Genomic DNA, 21,374 nt, shown 5'->3' on the forward strand with positions numbered 1-21,374 from the left:
GGATAGTTAGTGGGCCCAGGAGTGGAGTGAGGAAAGGGATCTCCTTCACGTAAGGAATGTGCACCCATCATTAGGGATGGCTGAAGACTGACTTCACAGAGCCTGATGTCACCACCTCAATCAGGGGCAGGAGAGACATCATCAGAAGGGCCCACTGGTAAGAGAAGCACAGGTCTTGGCAGCTCTCTAAGAGGGTAGATGCATCCCCCCACAGAGGGTTACCTGGCACATAGCTCAGAGCCTGCAGGGTGCATGGGGGTTGGCCATGGGTGCCAGCATCAGGGTACACAGCATGAAATGCTGCAGACCAGAGGAAGCACCGTAGCCAGAGCACATGACAGACAAGAGTTGATGCACAGGCCCACGCCTGTGACTCAAGCCCAAGGGCTGGTGGAGGACCACGGGCAGCCCAGAGCGCTGAACCCATCCTCTGTCTGACATGAGTGAGAAATCGGCATGTCAGCATCACTCTGGAGAACCATCTCATGCGATCTCATGAAAGAAATACCCTGCCGGCCAGAGAGAGAGTGATATGTTTGCCAGGCTCCCCTCCTGGAGTCCAGCCACAAGGCTTGGGGACAGCCCCGTAGGCCTTGAGCGTCCTGGAGCCATGCAGGACACCTTTTTTAAAAATTTTTATTTATTTATTTTTTATTTTTTAATTAAAGTTAATAGATCACAAAGAATTTTACATTAAAAAACAAAAAAACAAAAAATGTAAGAGGTTCCCACATAACCCACTCCCCATCCCTCACCACATCATTTTTGTAAATTGTATTTTTTTGAAGATATATACATCACAAAAAAAAAAGTTACACTAAAAAATATAAGAGGTTCCTGTATACCCCTCACTCCCCAACCCCACTCCTCCCACACCAACAATCTCCCTCATCATTGCAGCACACTCATCACACTCGGTGAACACATTTTGGGGCACTGCTGCACTACACAGATAATAGTTTACGCTATAGTTCGCACTCTCCCCCAGTACATTTAGTGGGTTATGGCAGGATATATAAAGTCCAGCATCTGACCCTGCAGTATCATTAAGGACAACCCAAAATTCCAAAAATGCCCCCACATCACATTTCTTCTACCTTCTCCCTGCCCTACTGTGGCCACTTTCTCCATCTTGATGCTAAAATTTCTTCTATTACTCATCACGATAGTTTTATAGTAGAATATCAGTAAGTCCACTCTAGTCAATATTTTATTCCTCCATTCTGTGGACCCTGGGATGGTGATGTTCTCTCCACCTCCAGCTCAAGAGGGGGTCCAGATTCCACATGGACAATGGATGCAACTCTCCCTCTCACAGCCATAGGCACCCCCGACTCCCTGGTGTGGTGGTCGACCATCCTCACCTCCCTGTTAGCTGAACTGGGTAAGACCAACGAACCGAAGAGAAGGAGTCACCACTCTGCTGAGGCTCAGGGCCCAGCTGGCACATGGGCAGTCCAGAGATTCAAGTCTCCTGAGTATGGACTATCCCTAGCACCAACCACAGGTTCAGTAAAAGTGGCGGAAGAGGCATGTGTAGAAAAGTCACATCTGAGTGTAGTTCCATCACACTCAGGAGCACAAATTCCAAAGTAGGGTCCTCTGACATGGCACAGAGCTCCAAATCCATCTGCCATGACTATACACCCTATGGATCTCCATAGTCTTCAGGAGAACCAGTACCTAGGGTTGTATCTACTTTGGCTTTTTCTGGGGTCCTACTGAGGTGTGTGTAAGTGTGACCCCTCTGATGACCTCCTGACTCTTTTGGGAAGACTCTTAGCCATATCAACTCATTTGTCTTTGCATTTTCCCCTTTTATTGAAGGTCAAAGAGCAGTTTTTAACACTTGATCCAACATGTAGGCTGAGATATTCTGCTGGTCTGAGTTGACCCTTTTATTCGAGGTCTCTTTCTAGTTGCTTCTCCAGTTAGTGATTGGTAGTAATCCCTTGGCACCAGGGGGGCTCATCCCCAGGAATTATGTCCCATTTTGGGGGAAGGTAATGCCTTTACATACTGAGTTTGGCTTAGAGAGTCGCCACACTTGAGCAACATGGAGGTTCTCAGGAGGTAACTCTTAGGCACCCTACAGCTCTAGGCCTAGTTCATATTTCAAGCACACAGGCTCCTAAGAATAGTCATCAGTATCAAGGGCTCATTATTGGACCATCTTTCCTTGTTGATCTTTGCAATTGCACTTGGGGGATTATGGTTGTTCCACTGGGGAATGTGACAGAGCTTCCCTAGATGGGAACTCAGCATTCCTCAGTTGACATTTATAACTGTAGCTACTATAAAAATACCCAACATATATCCTAACATATTTATGTTCCCTATATACATGCCCTGGAGAACTCCCCCCCACCCATGTGCCCCCCATCAATTACACTCCACACCAGAGTTCTTCCCCTGCCATAGTTGAACCTCTCTATGGTCCAAAACCTCTTCAACAACGAATCCTAATATATTGCCAAATGCAATTAATAGGAAATTGAAATACAGTGATGGGTTTAAAGTTTATAAATAGACTACATAGTAATTTAGGAATACTAAAATAAAGTAAAAATAAATTGGTGTATTAATAAAATGAAAAATATTATAACGCTTTGTTTCTAACGTTTTGCCTTGCATCACTGTAATAGGTGTTGCCCTGTATGTACAGTGGCAAGGCACTTTCTTTTCTTCCTCAGTGTCTACATTCTTTCTTTTTTTATCAAATTTTTATCTTCAAAAAAGTTTTAGATCACAGTAATTCACATACACAATATAGGGGACTCCCAGCTATCCAACATCAAACCCTTTTCCCCTTTCCCCAGCAATGATCTCTTTACATGATCATGTTATATTTGCTGTAGCTGATGTACAAATTTTGAAACATAGCTACCAAACATGGTTCCATTTTGGTTAACATTATTGTTTATATTTTAGACTGTACAAATTTCTAAATTTTTAGTTTCCTTATGTTTTACATTATAGTTTACATTTTAGTTTATAGACTTTTATACACTTTAAATGTAAGTTGACATGTCCATCATTGCATGATCTTGTGGAGCACTTCCATTGCCCCCAGTTGCCCTGCTTCCATCCATGCTATATATGCAGGACATCTTCAACCCAGGCACAGGGTGTAAGATCAGGAAGTGCCCCAAAGGGGAGGGAAAAGGGCCCATGTGCTCAGTGCTCATGGCACCCTGCCTAGACTGGACTGCCAGCCCCAGCTGGTCCCCAGAACCAGGGGGAGAGTCTTCGTTTCCCAGGACTGCTCTGACAAAGCAACTCACTTGTTGGCTTAAACAACAAGAAGCTGTTATCTCACAGTTTGGGGGGTAAATGTCTGAAATCAAGGTCTCAGCAGGCCATATTTGCTCCTGTCCTCTGGCGCTGGGGTGCCCTGGTCCTGGGGGTTCCTTGGCTCACATCTCTGCCTCCATTCCAGGGCTTCTCCTTCTGGGGTCTGGTTGTCCCACGCAGTCAGCTGTACCTCGGTCTAGATTTCCTCTCTTCATAAGGACCTTAGTCCTATGCCTTATTCTGACTCAATGTGGCCTTGTCTAAACAGGATCTTCTAAGTGAAAAGTGAGTCCACACCTTAACTAAGAATAACATCTCAAATGTTCACTTTACAAATGGGTTCATACCGACATGCCCAGGGGCTAGGAGTTGAATATGTATTTATGGAGACAGGATTCAATCCCTTAGAAAATTCTGAGGAAGGCACACCAAACCCAGGTCTCCAGAGGCACAGAGGGCCTAGGAGCAAAGATGAAAGGGAAGGTTGCTAGGCCTGTATCATGGTGCCTTTGCCCCATCCTAAATCATAATATCTAAGACAAATTCAACTACAACAGTCCAACTAGTAATACCATGGGGGTCCAGGGGATAGGGTTATTAATGTCTACCTAGGAGCTTGGAAAAAATAGCATGTAAATTGGATGTCTAGCTAGAGAGAGTACTTGAGTAGCTGGGAATGGTCGGGAGACCTTTTAGGTGGTAGGAATAGCAGTAAATGTTTATAGTTTGTGAAAAAGGAACTGAGGCTGTATGGGCAGTAGGGGGTTGGTGTGCAGAGGTTCTGAAATTCCAGGACACTTCCATGCCTCTGAACTGGGTTCTGAAGAAGGATGAGAAACGCTGAAGAGACAAAGATGCTGAGAGCACGGGAGCCAGTCACAGGACGGCTGGAAGAAAAATGGAAGAACCCATCTAGATTTAATGCCACAAAGCCTTCTCCATCTGCCCAGATCACGTTTGGATATGTATCATTAACTCTGCAGGGGAAAAGGCAGGTTTTCAAAAGGATGCCAACCTAAGAGGGTATGTGAAAAGAATGGAAAGCAGTTGACCAGATATTGGGGCTGGGGAATAGGGGGAAGTAAGAAACATCTAAACAATATTCATTCTTCATTAGATGAGTATCGCCTGTCATGTTATACATGATATCTCTTGAGATTTTTAGCCTGGGGAAAGGGAAGATTGTGGCCCCTTTCAAAACAATGGAAATTGAGGAAGCAGACCAAATTTGAGAGTGAAGATAATGAGTGCAGATTGGGAATGTTGAGTTTTGAGGTGCTGGCAGCATTTACAATTGTAGAAATCCCTGAAAATGAGAAATAAGTCTGGAGCACGCATGAAAAAAAGCTTGGCTCTGGCCTAGGATCTACTCCAATCTCTTAGAAATTCCCAATTCTACCTACGTGCATATGCAAATATGGAGGGTATTTTAAAAATGTTTGATGAATGAATAAATGAATTGGAAGGAGCAGTGTGGTGACGATGAAGGAAAAATAATAATAAAATTAATTAATTAATAAATAAATAAAACATGGGCTAAAGCCTCATCATTTTCCTCGTTTCTCACTAAAATCACTTCCTCTCTCTAGGCCTCAGTTTCCTCATCTGTAAAATAAGGGAATTGGACAAGATGATGTCCAAAGTTCCTCTAATTCCCACCGCCATTCCTGTAGGGTTTCTGGTCTTTGAGCAGAGCACAAAAGGATCCTTCTCAACTGAGCCCAAGTGGAACTGGAAGAGGTAGGTGAAGAGCTTTCTTCTTCCATCCTGTGTCCTAAATGGGCCTTAACTTCTTCACGTGCGTCCTCGGCCCACCCCACAGGCTTTATCCGTAAGCTCTGTGTGGATCTGCCTAACCTACTAAGTAATAAAAGTCCAGCAGCTCTTTACCTGGAAAACTAGGTCCTTTACAAGCTAATCTCAAGCCAACGCTGTAGACGCTCCCTTTTTCTACGTGCTCCACCAGGCCAGCAGATCTGCTCACTCCCTAAACCCCTTACATTCTTCTGCATCTCTGAGTTTTTGCATATGCATTCCCCTCTACCTGGAATGCCCTCTTCACATAGAAAATTCATCCTATTCCTGGGACTTGATCGAATGTGTCCTTTCCTTAGAAGACTTATTTGAGCCCACCTGTCACTCAGTCCTCTAAGTGGTACCTATTTGTGTGACTCCGTTAGTATATGCCTTCCCCTGCCTGCACTCTAATCTCCATGAGAGCAGGAATTGAGTTTTAAGTGCTTTGTGCCCACTCCTATAATCCTTGTAGCCCCAGCATGTTGCCTCTGACTTTTGAGAAATACTTGTTGAATAAATGGATGGAAACCCCCACAGAACTTTGAACGGTGTGTAGTAGAGTACCTACCAGGTATGTTAAAATTATTTATGTTCAATCTCCCCCAACTTCCTCCAGGAAACTCTAAACACCTCCGGGCGGTGCTGGCCATCTTTGCAGAGAGCCAGTGCAGAGGACTGGTGGCCAGTATTGACTCTGGACTCAGATTACCTAAATTTGAAAGCTGCCTCTCACCCTCTCTCAAGCTGGGTAAATGTAGGCGAGGTAACCTCTAAGCTTCAGTTTCTTTCTATGTAAATATGGACTAATAACAGTATCTACAGCCCAGGGTTGTTCTGAGGATTGATTGTAGCACTCTTTGTGAAGCACTTAACATAACAACTAGCAACCACTCAGGAAGGAGAAGCCAGTATTTGCGGTCACAGAAACTGTTCACATTCTTAGGAGCAGCGGTTCCCCCGACATCACACAGGCTTGAGCGCACAGTAAGCCCTCGGTAATACCTGCGTGCGGCGGAGTGAGTGAAGCAGAGCTCCCCTCCATGGCTCTGCACGGCTCCAGGAATCCCCGTCTGTGTGTCTATCTGCGCTGAGCGCCGGGGAGCATGTCCTGGTTTCCAGTGGGCCTCATGCAGAACATTGCTCCACCCAGGCTCATGGAGGAATCGCAGATCTGCAGGCTCCCTGTGGGATTTGATTCCATAGATGCAATACCCTAAAAGGTTGAAATTGCAGCGTTCGTACTGCTATAAACGTCCCTGCCTCCGTGCCCCTGTTATTTGTTAAAATGTGTAATCCCCGTCTCCAAGGGCCTTGCCTTCGGGGACAGAGGGAACGCACCTGGGCCCGTGAGCTGCCAGCTGCCGAGGGAACACGTCTGGGCCCGGGAGAGGGAGCTCCAGGAAATGCCAGCAGACACTGGGGGGTGAGGAGCCTACCCAGGTCCCACCGCCCAGGCTTGCTGAGGGTCTCCTCTTAGGGGAGATGGGTGTGGAAAATGGCACCCAGGAAGCGTGGTGTGAGGTCGAAAGCTGAAATGCACTGCCTCCCGGAGAACTGTCAGGTCTCACCACTACTGGGATGTGGGCTAAGATTGCTCCTTCACCCGGAAGCTCCCGGAGGCCTGCCTGCCCCTCAGCACACCAGCCATGAGCATCCCCTCTTCTGTCCTCCCCCCGCCCCCGCACCCCTCCAGCTCCTTCAAAATGACCCTCCCCCCCTCAACAGTTTGCTGTGTCCCAAGCCACCTGCCTCTTTTGAAAGTGCTGGGATAAACCAAGCTCTTCTTCAAATGACCAGTCCCAAAATTCATTGCAACCAGAACCCCCTAAATTTAGTAACTCTCCGACTCAAAGGAATGAACTTCTCATCATGAAACTTCAAGCTAGAGGCACACAGGTGAGATTTGGGAGCTTGATGGCCTTGGGAATAGCTCCTGTCTCACCAGGAGAAAAATGCTCTTCTCCCCTGCACGTTCACCCAGCCCTGCCACCTGCAGGGACGGCACATCAAGGACATATTAGTGCTATTTGGGAAAGAGAGGATGTTTCTATTATTAGAGTCCGTGCACCATTCCCTTCCACCCCAACCCACATCAAAATCGCAGAGCTGTGGGAGAACTGGAGGGTGGATCACAAATAAGTTTGTGACTTATCCAAATTCACCAGGAACTGTTTTCCTGACGCTCAGGGTTTACTTTCCATGATATATGGAAGACAGGTGCCCATTTTCCTTCCCCTTAGTGAGGGATCTTGAAGACACTGATATAATGTGGTGTTTCATCTGTTTCCTCATCCCCCTTCCAAAAGTCATTTAGTAGAAAACCAAATAGTAAACATTTCCTTTGCCACACTTTTCCTGCTAACTACCATGGCTTAAGCACGTAGCGTTAGAGAGGGAGCTGAAAAGAAATATCCCCAAAGAGCTCTGGGCACTAAGGCAGCTTTAAAAAGATGGGCTTCCACCAATCATCTTTTTTTAGTAACTGGAAGAGTCACCCTGACCCACATAAAGGAAAGAGCCTGAATGTTACAACCCTGCTTTGAAGAAGATCTGCCTCAGTTGAGTTCAAAGGGAATGAAAAACTAGGTCAGTTGCCCAGGGTTTTTAAGGAAGAAAAAAGGAAAGGGGGAAAAAGTTTATAATTCTAATGAAATGGGTCTCTCCCATCCTCCATTGTCTTGGTTCCTAACCAAATGGAGTAAATTATTTAGGTTTGAATTGACATCAAAGGTGTAAGCTGAATGCCCAAGGAGCACCACCTCATTGAAGTCATTCCCTAGAGCCCACCCTCCTTTCCTCTAGTTCCCAGTGGGGGGGCTTCTGTTCCTTAGAAACGGGAAAGTGGGAAGACTCTCTCCCTTACCTGCTGCAGACACCTGTAAAGTCCCTCCCAACACAGCCCAGGAGTTGATACTCTTCTCTCCTTCCACTCACTGGTTCATTCATTCGACAAATATTTATAGATCAGCTCCTTAGCGCCAGGTCCTTTGACCCTTCCACACCCTGGGGCTTAGAGGTGGAACCTGTCATGCTGATAAAGCGGGGTACGTGATTGAGGAGCCCCTCAACAGAGCCAGGCTCTCTACACATCATATCTCAAAATAAGCCTGCAAAGGGAGGTGTTATTTTTCCCAGTTCACCAAAAAGGCTCAGAGAGGGCAATTAATGGACACAGGGTCTAAGTCCATCTTCTTCCTCCAAAGCCAGAGTCCTCTGTGCATCAGTGGCCATTCCTGCCCGGAGGCTTGTGGCAGGCAGCTCCCACCCCCAGCCATACCCGACTCCCTCCAATTGTCCCCTTCCTCCACCCCCACTTCTTTCCTACTAGACTGTGAACTCCTTGGGGGAGAGTGATAACATCTTCCTCATTTTTTCAATGACTGTGTCTTTTGTGAAACAAGGGGAAATTAGGGGAAAAGAGCAGGCAACCCCCAACAGGGCCTGCTAAGACCGGACAGCCCCTCTTCTGTTCTGCCCTATACTCTCCCCCGTGACCACCCACGGTGGCAGGCTCTACAGCACTGTGCAGACACCTTCGTGTTTGTCAACATCTTGCATCCCTACCAAAATTACTTGGTCCTATACCAGCTCCTCCCACCAGGCTGCTTCTGTGAATTTCCTGAAGACCCTGAATCAGACCAAGTCTCAGCAGATAACAGATGCCACACCTGAAGGAGAATTTCATAAAGGGCTCTTATAGAGGTATGTGGAACCAATAAGGGTTGGTGAGACACCTGGGACTAGCAAAAGCAGGACACCCATACGTCCACGGGACCCGAGGGGCCGAGGGGAAGGAGCCTTGTGATCTGAACCACGTGAGAACAAGCATAAGGGTTACAGAACTGCAGGCAGCAGGACGGGGTGGGGCCAGGGGAAGTAAATGCCCCACCTCCCACCGCCCCTCTCCCCAGGGGCTGGGCCCACTAGGAGCAAGAGAGTCCAGATAATGCCTTGCTGGAAAAGTCATCCTCAAGGCAGAGAAGGCCAGTGAACCGATCAACGAGGGGAGGGCTGGCACATGAAGAATAACCAGGATGGACCCCCCCCTTCTGGGAACCCTAAGACGCATCCAAATGATGCCTCAGGCTTGCCTTCCAGGACGTGCAACTGCACATCCTCTTTTTTGTTGTTTTTATTTCGCCAAAGACACATCTTCATTCAGAAGATCAGCCTCTGCTGTGGCTCTCACAAAACCAACGGTCTTGTCCCAGGCCATCCCTGCCCTCATGAACAGAGCAGAAGCTAATGGACAGCAAAGAAATATTTCTCGTCTGAAATGTCTTGAATCCACAAACCTTTACTGTTCAACGATCATGTGCCAGACATTTATACATGGATAAATGAGACACTGGAGCAGGTGTCCCAGGAGCTTATGATGTTGAAGAAACCAATTGTGTGCTGCCAAGTTAAATAATAAAAGAGAGAGCCTGTGCTTACAGGCCGGGTCAGGCAGTGTAAGGAGCCAAAAAGCAAGCAGTGGGATTGGGGCAGGCAGTCACCCGTCCTCAACTGGTAGGACACACGAGTGTGCTGTGTGAGTTCAGTAGAGCCAGGCGGCCGGCAGTGGTCAGGGCAGGCTCTGCAGAGGAAGTGGATGTTAAACCAGGCTGAGAAGGATGTTCAGTACCGGGAAGGCAAAGATGGTGGGGAGGGCGCTGCAGGCCGAGGAGCAGGTGAGCAGTGGGACAGAGGCAGGCGTGAGCACAGCCTGCAGGCGGAGCAGAAGGCCCCGGCTGCGGTCCAAAATCAAGCTGCGCGCTTCGATTACCCTGTTCATGGCAAGCAGTCCCTACGGGGGCAGGGAGGGCAGAGGAAGTTACAGGCAGAAAATGATGCGCTCCTATCAAGTTCTGAGCCTGCCCACTCACTGAAACCAAAAACTTGTTATTTCTCATTGAGCTTAACGGGAAAAATGAGAACCTAGGAAATTAAATAAGAGCCAAGGCTGGATAGTTAGGTCTGGAATCAATTGCCCTAGAGTTATATTTCTAAAACACGAATCAGATTAAGTCACTGCCTTGCTTATAAGCCTTGCCTGGTTACTTGTACCTGCAGGAATAAAGACCACACTCCTTTTTTTTTTTACATGCCGCCTGCACATGAGGCTGTTCATCTCACCACTAGGCAAGCTACGTTCTAGGCACATTCACTGTTTTCCCACAAGAAGTTTCTTCAAGCATTAGCTTTTCATGCATTCCTTCAGCAAATATTGATGGAGCATTTATTCAGCATTTACTATGGACCAGGCATGCTCATTACCAAGGTGATCATAGCAGGTACACTCCCTCCTTTCTTGGCACTTAAAATATAGAGAGAGGAATGGGGGTCAAACGGTAATTACACCCATGATAGAGGCTATCAAGAGAAGCACATGCTACTGTGTGGAAATGAAATTGGGGGACCTAACCCATTCTGAGCGGCCAGGGAAACCTTCCTTGTAGAAGCTTGAAGCATGAGTGGGACTTGGTCAGACAATGGCAGGAGTTGGGAGAGTATTCCAGGCTGAGGAAATAGCAAGTGTGAAGCTTCTGGGGCCAGACCAGGTTTAGTGAAGGCACACCAGCCTTGGCTGGGATGAGCATCAGGGAGCACGTCCTAGATGTAGCTAGAAGAGTCTCTCTGGGCCTTTTAGACACTTGTTATGAATCTTTCACTTTATTCAAAGTGCAATGAAAAGCCATTGGTGGTGTAAGTATGGGGATGACGTCATCCTATTTTTATCTGCCTCTTGCACGGAAATGGAATGAGAAGGGGTGTGAATAATATCTTTCTCTTCAAATCTGCTTCCAATGCCCCTTCTCTCTAAACAGTAATGGGTTATGCTTGTCTTTCCAGAGCCCACCTCTTTTGTGGGGCCTTCCTGGCCCCATCAGACCAAATTCGTCCCTCCCTCCTCTTAGCTAACCCCTCCCCCACTGAGAGCAAACTTCTGTTTTAATATCCATTAGGTTGTGCTGTGAATTCTCATTCTATGATTCTTCCTCCGTAGATTATCAGCCTTCTGAGGGCAGGTATTGCCATGGCGGTGCTGTGGCTCTTAATCTTCGTACCCTTGAGACCTAACACAGATCCTGGTACCCAGCAGATATCCAATTACCTCCTATTAGTTCATTGACTGAATGAACAAAACACCCATCTCCATACACACATAGGCATGTTCAAATATTTCTCTCCAAGACCCCAAGACGGAGCGAAATCCTTTCCTATCTGCATTGACAGGTTCACGGTGAAAGGGCCTTTCCTCGGCGAAGCACGGGATCCGTTGTTCTCGTGCAACTTGAGCCCAAAGAAAAGTGACAAGGCAGGTATTGGGTTGTGAATATGTTTCCATTAAAGGAGGCCTGGGAGGAGGAAGTGCTTCTAGCAGCCGTTAGCGAGAAAAATAAAGTGACAGACTGTTTCCCACGCAGCCTCTGTGACTTCCAAGCCCTTCCCTCCCCACTCTCTGGACCAAAATACCAAGTCCCCACATGCTCACCTACACAGAGAAAGAGTCACATGCCCGCCCCATTTGCATTCCTGTGCACGCCGTGTTTTCAAGTCCCGGGATGTGATGTTGATGAAAGACAGTTAATTCAATTTCTGCGGAGAAATTGATTAATGGACTGGATTAAAAGAAGTCCCTTGCGTCCGCAGCCTTAGCGCGGCATACCAATTCCGCGTTATCTCCCCGGCCTTTCTCCTTCCCTCCTCACTTGACACTTTGACAAGACAGGCTGGGGCACAGTGGGAAGGAGGGAGGGGAGGAGAGATGAGGAGCTGCAGATTAGGGACCAGAACACACCTCTCTATTTAATTAGTTCTATTAATATTTTAAAATAATAATGCAAGCGCCCCATGGGGAATATATGATCTTGGGGTTGTTCTCACGATTGACAGCTGTTCTCCAGCAGGGTCTTTGCCACAGTCCCTGGAGGACTCCACACTCGCTCCTGTGATAAGAAGAGAAGGTTCCTTTCCCTGCCCACAGGGGTTTAGTCCAAAAGTCACAGCCACCTTGAAAGGCCAGTTGGTCCAAGGGCAAGACGCAACAGAGTTTGCTGTGATCTCTCTCCGTCCCTGCAGCACCCCGAGCCCTGCCCAAGCGCCCTCTCGAGATCTCGCTGCTCCTCCAAGAAGCTCTCTCCCTACAACAAAAAGTCAGGGAAGACCTGTCCTGGAGAGTCTGAGGCCCAGGAAGGGCAGCTCACGCTCCAGATGCGTGTGCCTTTAGTTCCCATACCGACCTGCTGAAGCTGATTAGATGACGAGAGGCAGGGGGTGGGCAAAGTGGCCCCGAGGGACCCTTCCCGAGCCCAGCATTGGCAATGTAACTTGTAGGGCAATTTCACTCTTGGGCCAACATTTGGAAGATGCCTGAACTTCTAGGCCTCCAAAATCTGTGATCACTCTCTAACTCGCCCCCTCCACCTAAGTACATCAGTAAATATGCTCGCCTTTCCGTAGGCGCTTGATGGCCCTAACTTGGCAATGCCATGATTACAAGGAAGAAGCCCCAAGGACATGAGACATTTGTACCAGTGGGCGTCGCCTCCTTTCCCACCCCCCTTAGAAATGAGATCCAGCTTTTGCAGCTTTAGAGAAGTGCAGCTTGCCCTGGCTCTGACTCCTGCTGATTGCCGTGGGTGCAGTCATCTTCCTGCACCCAAGGTAGCCAGTGGAGCTCCAGGCAGGCATGAGCTGGTGTATCACTAAAAAAAAAAAAACTAAAAAAAATAAATAAATTCTGATGAATAATTTATTCAAGTGCGCCTGTGTATGTTAGACAATATTGCATTACAAAATAAATCAATTATGATTTTAAAATAAGAGGAAGGAACCTCAGTTCATTGGAAAACATTGCAAATGCACATTGCAAGTGCAAGCGACTTCCCTTTATTAAAAAAAGAAAAGCGAAATCTCATTTAAATAAGAATCTGTTACAACAACTACAGAGTCATTTCAGGGACTTCTTAATAGAATGTCCCCCCCCTTAAAAAGCCACATCTGCCAGATGCCAGCATTGCCTTTTTAATTAAAATTCTGCTCCTATTGTTGGAAGGTTAACTTTGAACTTGCAAGGCTACGTCGCTCACCAGGGTATGGCATTAGTTGCCTGTAAATATGCATAAATTAACATCATTTTTCTCATGTGGGGTTTCAAAGAAAAACCGTGAGTACCTCTGTTGAGTACTTCCGTCGGTATCTGGAGGGATCACCTTTTTCTAATACTAGGAGAAGGAAAATGTCATGGTAAGAATCTCAGGGGTTTACATTTTTGAAAGGAAAAAATAAGAAGCCCATTACGGCTGCAGTTAAAATGTAGGGAGGAGCGAGGGTCTCTATGCATTCATTCAAAAATGAAATCTCCATCCATTCCTTCAGAGGCCCCCAGGAGCACCTTCCACCTACCCAGGCTTGAGCACAGCCCTGGGGTAGATGCCAGGAAGGCAGTGGCTGCTGTCAGAGAGCTCAGAGGCTAATGCACAGCTGTGCCCTGACCAGCCTCTCTGAGGGCAGAGGGCGGAGCTATGAGGTGACGCCATAAAGCCATGACCTGCAGTCCACCCCCATGGCTTCACGAGGCCCCATCCCATTTGAGTGTTTATATGTCTGGAAGGATAATTCAACAGGTGGGGCTCACTCCCAAACCTCCTACATGGAAGCAGGGAAAAGATGAAAGGAAGGTTAAACCACCCGAAACAGGGAGTTGAGGCCATCTCTGAAGACAACGCTTACTCGCCTTACAATTTTGCTACAGGCAGATCTGGTTCTCCCTGACCCTTCACAGGGGAAGTGACTCAAGACAAACAGATACACCCTCCCTTTTCAGAAGCTGACCGCCACATCTATCAACATTCCCATGGTTTCACCCCAGCAATCACAAAAGGCGGGCTTTGGGTGAAGCGATGTTTCAGAGACTTGGAGGTGCAACAGGGTGCAGGGAGAGTCATCCTTGGAAAGAGGCACATCCTGCGACAGGAGAATATACACAGCTGGGAAGGCTGGGAGGAGACCCTAACCCAGCCCCTCACCTCTCCCCAGCAATGCCTGGGGGGTGGTTTAAGCCCGGGCAAGAGTGAGTCAGGCAAGGCACTGGAGCCCAGGCAGAGCTAGACGGGGTGGGGAGAAAGTTCTCAGCAGAGGCCCCGAGTCGTGGCGGAAGCAACATGTGTTCTGGGAACCAGCATGAAGGATGCACATGGCAGGGAGAGGAAGTGGCGGAGATTTGGACGAACGTTTTAAGGGCACCAGCTGGTGGACTTGTACAGCAAGCACTCTCCCCCATCCCTGAACTCCGGCAACCTTTTGGGTCTTCTTTAACTAATGATTTGTGACAGTCCTTACGTCTTTATATTCACTAATTTCACTTCCCCCAGAGATCAAATGGAATGTTAGAAACCACCTAGTCCAGTCTGTTGCAAATTACATGCTGAGGCAGAAGAGATGGTTGGAGCACTGTGTTGAGACCTAGAAAGCATTCAAGAGGGAGTAGGAGCCAAGATCTACTCCCAGGGCATTGGAGGAGCCGTGGGGGACTACCGAGGACCTCCTACATGGCCCCGCACATTTCGCTTGAGGTCATTCAGACAATTTCCATTCCCAGGTGAACTATCCTCAGGTGGGCGCAGCAGAGGCAACCCCTCAGAGCCCAGGGGTCCTTTAGTTAGGATTAGGGGAGGGGTCTGGCCATCCATAGCAGACCTCCAACCAGTAAGATGTGGGGGGGCGGGGTATGGTAGGGCGCATGGCTTCAATCCCTGGAGAGGCACTGGACAAATCCAGTCGGATATTCAAGGCCTAGAGAAAGCCCGGTTAGGATAATCACATTACAATAGATAAGTAAACAAGCCCAGAGAAGAGAGAAGTGCATTGAGTGTTTACCTTGCTTCAATCAAAGCTTAAATTCCACAAAACCAAGAAACATCTTTACGAATCGCCTATCCTACGGGACACAGAAAAGATAATTAATAAAGATAGGTGACCTCGGCCCTTCCCTGATTAAAGTCCTCTAGAATTTCCCCATTACCCACAAGATGAAGTTGAACTACCCTGGACTTACCTAGACTCAACCGCTCTAACCTCAAATCCCAACCCCTTGGGTATTCTGTCCCCACCCAAACACACACACAAACCTCCCTACGTACAAGCACTCCCTTCTTTGCCCTTGTCCTCCAGCCAGTGAACTATTTCCAACCGCTTGAATGTGCCACAACTTCTCCTTTCCAGGTTTTTACATGAGATCATATCTCTGTGTTAGGAACTTCCTCTCCACCCCCTACCCAGTCCTTAGTGAACTAGAAAATTCCTGCTTGTCCTTAAAGACAGGCATCATAGGTCAGTTGTGAAAATCCTTCTCCATGCCCTGATAAACCCTGCATGTGCCTTGAACTCACCATTTAATAAGTGCCAGTGGTCTTATCTATCCCTCTACCCCTTGTTAGATTGAGTATCTTAAGAATGGGAACCATCTTATTTACCTTGTGTCCTTGACTTCTAGCCCAGTGATTGATGTATGAATGAATGATAAGCACAAACGTGAATTAGATTGACTCGCAAGGAGCTTCCACCGTCACGTGTCCTGCTAGAGAAGGCAACACTGTCCACTAACAAGATCTGGATCTGAATATTGTCTGGGGCCCTCATGTTTTGGGGTAGGGACTAAGAGAAGGGTTTAAAGAGACATGGTTCTGCCTTAGCCACAGTCTGATCCTTGACATCCAGCTACTTAACAGTACCCCAGAAATGAGAATGAATACTCAAACTACTCCCACTGGCATTAACTGGCTGCAGACTTAACAGGGTACCTCGCAGGCATGGAACACTGCAGTCAATAGCTCAGGTTTTATTATGGAGAAGGAAGCAAAAATTTTCAGAATAAATGAACGTGATATCCTTAAGTGGATCTTGAACAGGCCAGTTTTTCTAGAGAGGGAAAAGGAATATAATTTTACTGAGGACATCCTATGTGCCAAGTGCTTCTACACATGGACCTCATTAGATGAGCCTCACGGCCACCCTGTGAGATGAGCATGGTCAAGGAGATCTCTATGTTACCAATGAGGAAGATGAGACTCAAATTAGGCACGTGGCTAATCAGTGAACTGTCCAAATCCAAACCTAGGACTAACTCCAAAGTCTAGGGAAATTGGTGGCTCTGCCAAATGGGAGACTGCAAAGGGACCCCCCTTATTAAGATAAAACAGCACTTCCCAAAGTTTGACCTCAGATAGAGCAGACTTTGGGTTGGAAAAATAAGTAGGAACAAGTGGCTCTGGAATATTTCTCTACAGCTTCTTCCCCTGAGGTTCTCCCGTTCCGTCCCAGCTGCTGCCACCTCCCTGGCCCCAAAGGACTAGTATCCATCCTCGAAGCGCTAGGCCAAACCTACAGCCACACCCTGCCTTGGTTCTTCTAGGAACAGCTCAGGCAGATGGAATATGCAAGGCAACAACCAAGGAGAACAGAAGAAGCAGCAAAAGTTCAAGGTCCAGGATACAGGCTTCCAACCCTGCCAGAGCTGGTCCTTGCCGTGCTTTCAGGTGCCAGCCCCGTGGCCCACCTGCAGCCAATTGCCATGGTCAAGTGCAGGTCGAGGTTCCCCAGGGAAGGGCTGTCCTCCTCTGCAGCCAGCTGAACAGAGGGGAGAGGAAAGATCTGGAACATGCAGACTTACAGGAGCTGTTACCCAAAACTCAGGCTTGCTGGGTAGACAGGCACAGGGCTAGAATCACTGTGAGAAGAGAGTGAGCCGCGGAGGTCAGAGAGGCTGATGGGGCCCTCCAGACCTCCTGCTGCTGGTGCCAATGACTCAGACGTGCAGGCCTCATTGGGCCCTCCCTGCTTCCACATCCTTCTATGCATACCCATCACCTTCTAGGCATGCCTACAAGTCTTCTAGGATCGCTTGCCCTCTTCCTCAACTTTGCAGCCGCCCCTGTTCCAGCCCCCAAAGGCTCACATTCCCTTGAACAAGCCACTCTGTCTCACACCACTGGCCTTGTGTGCGTGTTTGCCACCTTCCCTCCCTTCTCTTCCCTTGAACTCCTATTCATACATCAGGACCCAGCTCTTGAGTGGCTTCCCCAACTCCTCAGTCTCCTTTCCTCTGTGATGTCAGAGCGGTTCAGTTCAGTTCAACAAGCATTCATTATATACGTACTTTACTGGGCTTTGATGCTCTGAGAAACAAGCATTAAGTAAGAAAGCCCCTGCTCTCTACAGGGGGTAGAGAAGGAATCATGATAAAGGACAATTTCCAAATAAAACTGCAGGTGCCTAACTCAGCCTGGACTGGTAAGTGGGAATGGGGCAGGGGGCTTCTCTGGAGGAGGTGATGAATGAGCCAAGGGAAGTAGGAGTTTGGACAATGTTTATGGAGGAAGTCTGGCATTTCAAGCTCGGAAAGCAACATAAACAAAGGGGCAGAGTATGAGCCTGCCTCGGCTGTGTGCAGGAAAAGCACAAGCAGTTTGCTGCAGCAAGAATGCAAAGTGAAAGAGGTTCTTGGGGAAGACGTTGATCACTAAAACACTTACAAGACATGCAGAGGAAGATAGTCTTTGTCCCGGCACTGGTAAGGCCATTAGCAATTTCTCTCTTAACATTTATTACTCTGAACTTAAAGATCTGTCCATATTGCAGCTACCCCCGTGAGACTGTGAACCTGGGATCAAGAACCATTTCATTGTCATTGCCCTAGCATTTAGTTGGGTGCCTGGTGTGAATAAGTTTTCAATAAAGGGTCGCACAATAGATACATGAATGAATGGGTGAAACCAATGGTCTCATTGGGTCTTTCCAGAAATTTAATGTGATGAGCAAGAGCATCAAGACAGTTCACATTTTACTGATGGGGTGACTGAGGCACATGAGATGTTAAGTGACTTACCCAGTGTCCTGTCCTATTTTGTTGTCCTGACTCCCAGTCCAAGGTCCTTTCTCTGAAATTTTCCTCCCTCTGTAGGAGAGGCTGGCTGAGGTGTGCAGCTGCCACAGTCCCTGGCCGAGTGCCACCTGCCAGCCCAGAGGCTGGTCCTGGCAGCTGGCATCTGCTACTGTGGCTGCAGCAACCACTGTGACCTATTTCCAGAAAAATAGGGCCTCTGAATTATCCAGCCCTGCCTTTTCTTTGTGATTAAATTTTAGGGCCATAAACATTTCTGACTTTGGGTGGTTTCCAGCATTTTCCTGAGTCACGTTTTTGGGTTCCCTTCCCAAAACTTCAATGGCCTTGTACCTAATTTACCTGCCCTCTTTTCTTCTTTCTTCCCAGGTAAATTTCTCCTCTCTGTTAGGTACCCTGCGCATTTGCCCTGATCATTCTGCTCTCTCCTTTCTTTTCACCCTCCCCTTCCCAGGCAACCCTTCCTCTCCCTGTTTGGCTCAGATACAGCTAAACCAGCCTCTGAACCCCATCCTCTTAAAGCTTCCTGGTTCAGCCTTAGCATCTTCCTGACACTCAGGGAGGTATCAGCTAGGACTTTTCCTCTCCGGGGCACTGGCTGTGACCTCATCAGTTCCCGACGGTCTGCCCCTGCCACCCAGTCCTCATGGCAGAATTGAGCAGGGCCGGGCAGGGAGTGGGGCCATTTAGGCCAGCAGCGTTGGCAGGGAGGCGGTTTATGCAGCATGCTCTCTTTGTTTCATCTGGTGGAACTGGCCATGTAATTAACTCCTCTCAATGGAGCCTGCTGGTCCCTGAGCTCCCTTTACACTCACAATTTCACATTTCAAGGACGTTCCAGAGCCCACATCTGCTCCAGCAGCATGTTAGGCTGCAATCCTGCCCCCTCTCCCTGGTACCAGGGATTAGAACAAGTATCTGTTCTTTACAGCCCTGACTTCTCTGTCCCTGGGGTTGGCCAGAATGAGAGCAGGCACCTCTCAGCCTAAGTCCATGGCCTTCCACCCCTTTCTCATCCTGTGTCAAGCTTGGAGGAAGCAACCAGAGCAGGCAAGCGGGATGGTGGAAGTAAGAGAAAGGACTGCAGCTTGGCAGAGCTCCCTCCCCCTCATCCAACCCTTTCACATCACAGAAATGGAACTCTTCGAATGATCCTGTATTTTCCCTCTTGCAGGGCTCCCAAGGGAACCAAATCTCTCATTTCAGTCTCACTTTCTAGATCAGGAACATTTCCTACTTCTGTTTAGCTTTAAGGACTCAATTTGGACTTCCCAGGAGCTAGCGGGGGGTAAATACCTAAGCTAAAGGATTTGAGGAAAAAGAAGAGAAAGTAAAAACAGAGGAATTTTCATGAATTAGTTACTGGTGATTTTCTTATAACCACAAAGGGCTTTCCTTGGTTTTCCAGATTAAAACTATTGTAGCCCTGTGCTCTCTGCAGTATTTTTTATTGGAATTGAACTTTGCTGTCATGCCCTTAGAGGGGCAAAAGAGAGGGCTTGCCATCCCATGGGCAAAATAGCGATGAATTTAAGATTGCCACAGTTTACGCTTTAGAACAATCCATTTCATGGCAGAAAAACGCTATGCTCTCCTAAGCAAGTTGGATGGGAGCAAGATTTGGGGCTTTCTTCATCTCATAGCCATGATTAAGTCTTACCATTTACTTTGGCTGCTGAGAAGCTCGGAGCTCTGTCAGCAACCCACCACCAGCAATTGTCTAGGACCTGGTACTCTATTCCACTGCATGCTGACTTTATCCCTGCCTTCATCCTACCTCACGTCCTTGTTTGCCCATTGCTCCCACTTCCTTCCTTATAAATACAGTGGTCAAGAGCACAGGCTTGGAGAGGTGGCATGATGTGCTTAAGTCTCTTAGTGGCAGAGCCAAGACTGGATGAAGACGTTTCCTTGACTGCACGAGTAGAAAAGTCTGTAGTAGCAGCTCACAGGATTATTCCTGATACCCTCGGGCTTTCCAGAAGGATTATTTTCTCTCCCACTCTGCCCCATCTCCAGGGCAAAGGAGAGTAGTGATCACCACCAGAAGGGAGAAGCAAAAGGGTTAGAGAAAGGTGACACCACCCATCTGCCTCCCATGACCTATAGATACTCTTCTGAGACCTTATCCATCCATTTATTTTCCTTTTCCTTTCCCCTACTCCAAAATGTTATGACCCAGTGAATATTTCAAAGGCCAAGCATTGCCTAAAAACATTCAAAGGGTAGATAACTGGGCCAGTCCACCTCGGGGCTCTGCAGGCCACCTTTGGTTCACATCTGTCAAGCTTCTGAACCCCAAGGAAATCTATGGTGGAGAGGCTTCCAGGGCCAGCTGGAGAAATCATTTCCCATCTCGGGGCAGTGACAGCGACATCCACCACCCTGCCATTCCAGGCGCATCAGTGGAAATGACGGGGAGGGATGCCTTGGAACCAAGAAGGGCTTCTAGATTCTAAGCTGCCACACTGAAGTTCAGGAAAAACACAACGAGAGAAGAGAGGGAAGGCAAATGGCAAGACTCTTCCTGTTCCTTCCAACCCAATATCGCTTTTGGAAACCAGTTGCTGGAAGGAAGGGTACAAGGAACGCTTTTTGTTTTTTTGCTTGTTTCCTCCATGTGCACATATATTTTATGCAGCTAAAATAGACATGGTCTTTAATATGCTGTTGTATATCCTGAATCTCCAGGATAGGGATACTATATGTCTTTTATTTTACAGATGAAGAGAGCAAGGCAAAGATAATACACACGGTTTACCCAGAGTTGCATATTTATTTCCTATATATGACAGGAAGACTTCTACCTTGTTGGCCAAACTAAAAGTATAACCCAAGTTCTCTGGCTTCCAGTTCAAATACACACACCAGCAGCAGCAGCAGCAGCAGTAGCAGCAGCTCCTCAACCAATGCGGGCAACTCAGCACCTGCCAGCCTTGTAGCTCTCGTGGACTTGCTCCTGAGTAGCCCAGTGGAAAGTCTGTGAGATGGTTTAGAATAGCTTGAGGGCCTGGGAACCCAGGACGAAGAGAGTAGGCATGAAAAAGGCAGAGATAGATGCTGAAAGGATACCGGAAACCAGAACCTGAAGGGGCCAACTTTGCTATAAATAACAAATTGTGTGTCCCTCCCAGAGGTATTAGCTTAAAATAAGCATGCAGATTTGCTACGTCATTGCGCATTGAACTTCTATCACATATAGAGCATAGAGTTGGCTGTTATGGGGAAAACGTTGATGCATGGGATATATTTTCTGGCCTCAAGAAGGCCATTTTAATGGGGAAGACAGATAGGGACTTTGGAAAAAACCACTAGTTGTCACTTTATATTAATCATCTCCTTCTTAGAAATGCAACTCTCAATTTTTAGCTGGGATTAAACATATTTCCCAAGTTCA

At 47.6% G+C, this 21,374-nt stretch overlaps 1 long non-coding RNA gene across 1 annotated transcript; it reads right to left on the reverse strand.

The window, feature by feature from the left end:
* Positions 1-11,597: 11,597 nt before the first annotated feature.
* On the reverse strand, positions 11,598-18,067 carry LOC131276607 (uncharacterized). Its single transcript, XR_009184064.2, has 3 exons — positions 17,963-18,067; positions 12,082-12,218; positions 11,598-11,673 (listed from the first exon to the last, which is right to left on the reverse strand). It is a non-coding gene; the product is annotated as an uncharacterized lncRNA (long non-coding RNA).
* Between the last annotated feature and the right edge of the window lie 3,307 nt (positions 18,068-21,374).

Source organism: Dasypus novemcinctus, chromosome 29 (assembly GCF_030445035.2).
Source record: "Dasypus novemcinctus isolate mDasNov1 chromosome 29, mDasNov1.1.hap2, whole genome shotgun sequence".
NCBI classification, from domain to species: Eukaryota; Metazoa; Chordata; class Mammalia; order Cingulata; family Dasypodidae; genus Dasypus; species Dasypus novemcinctus.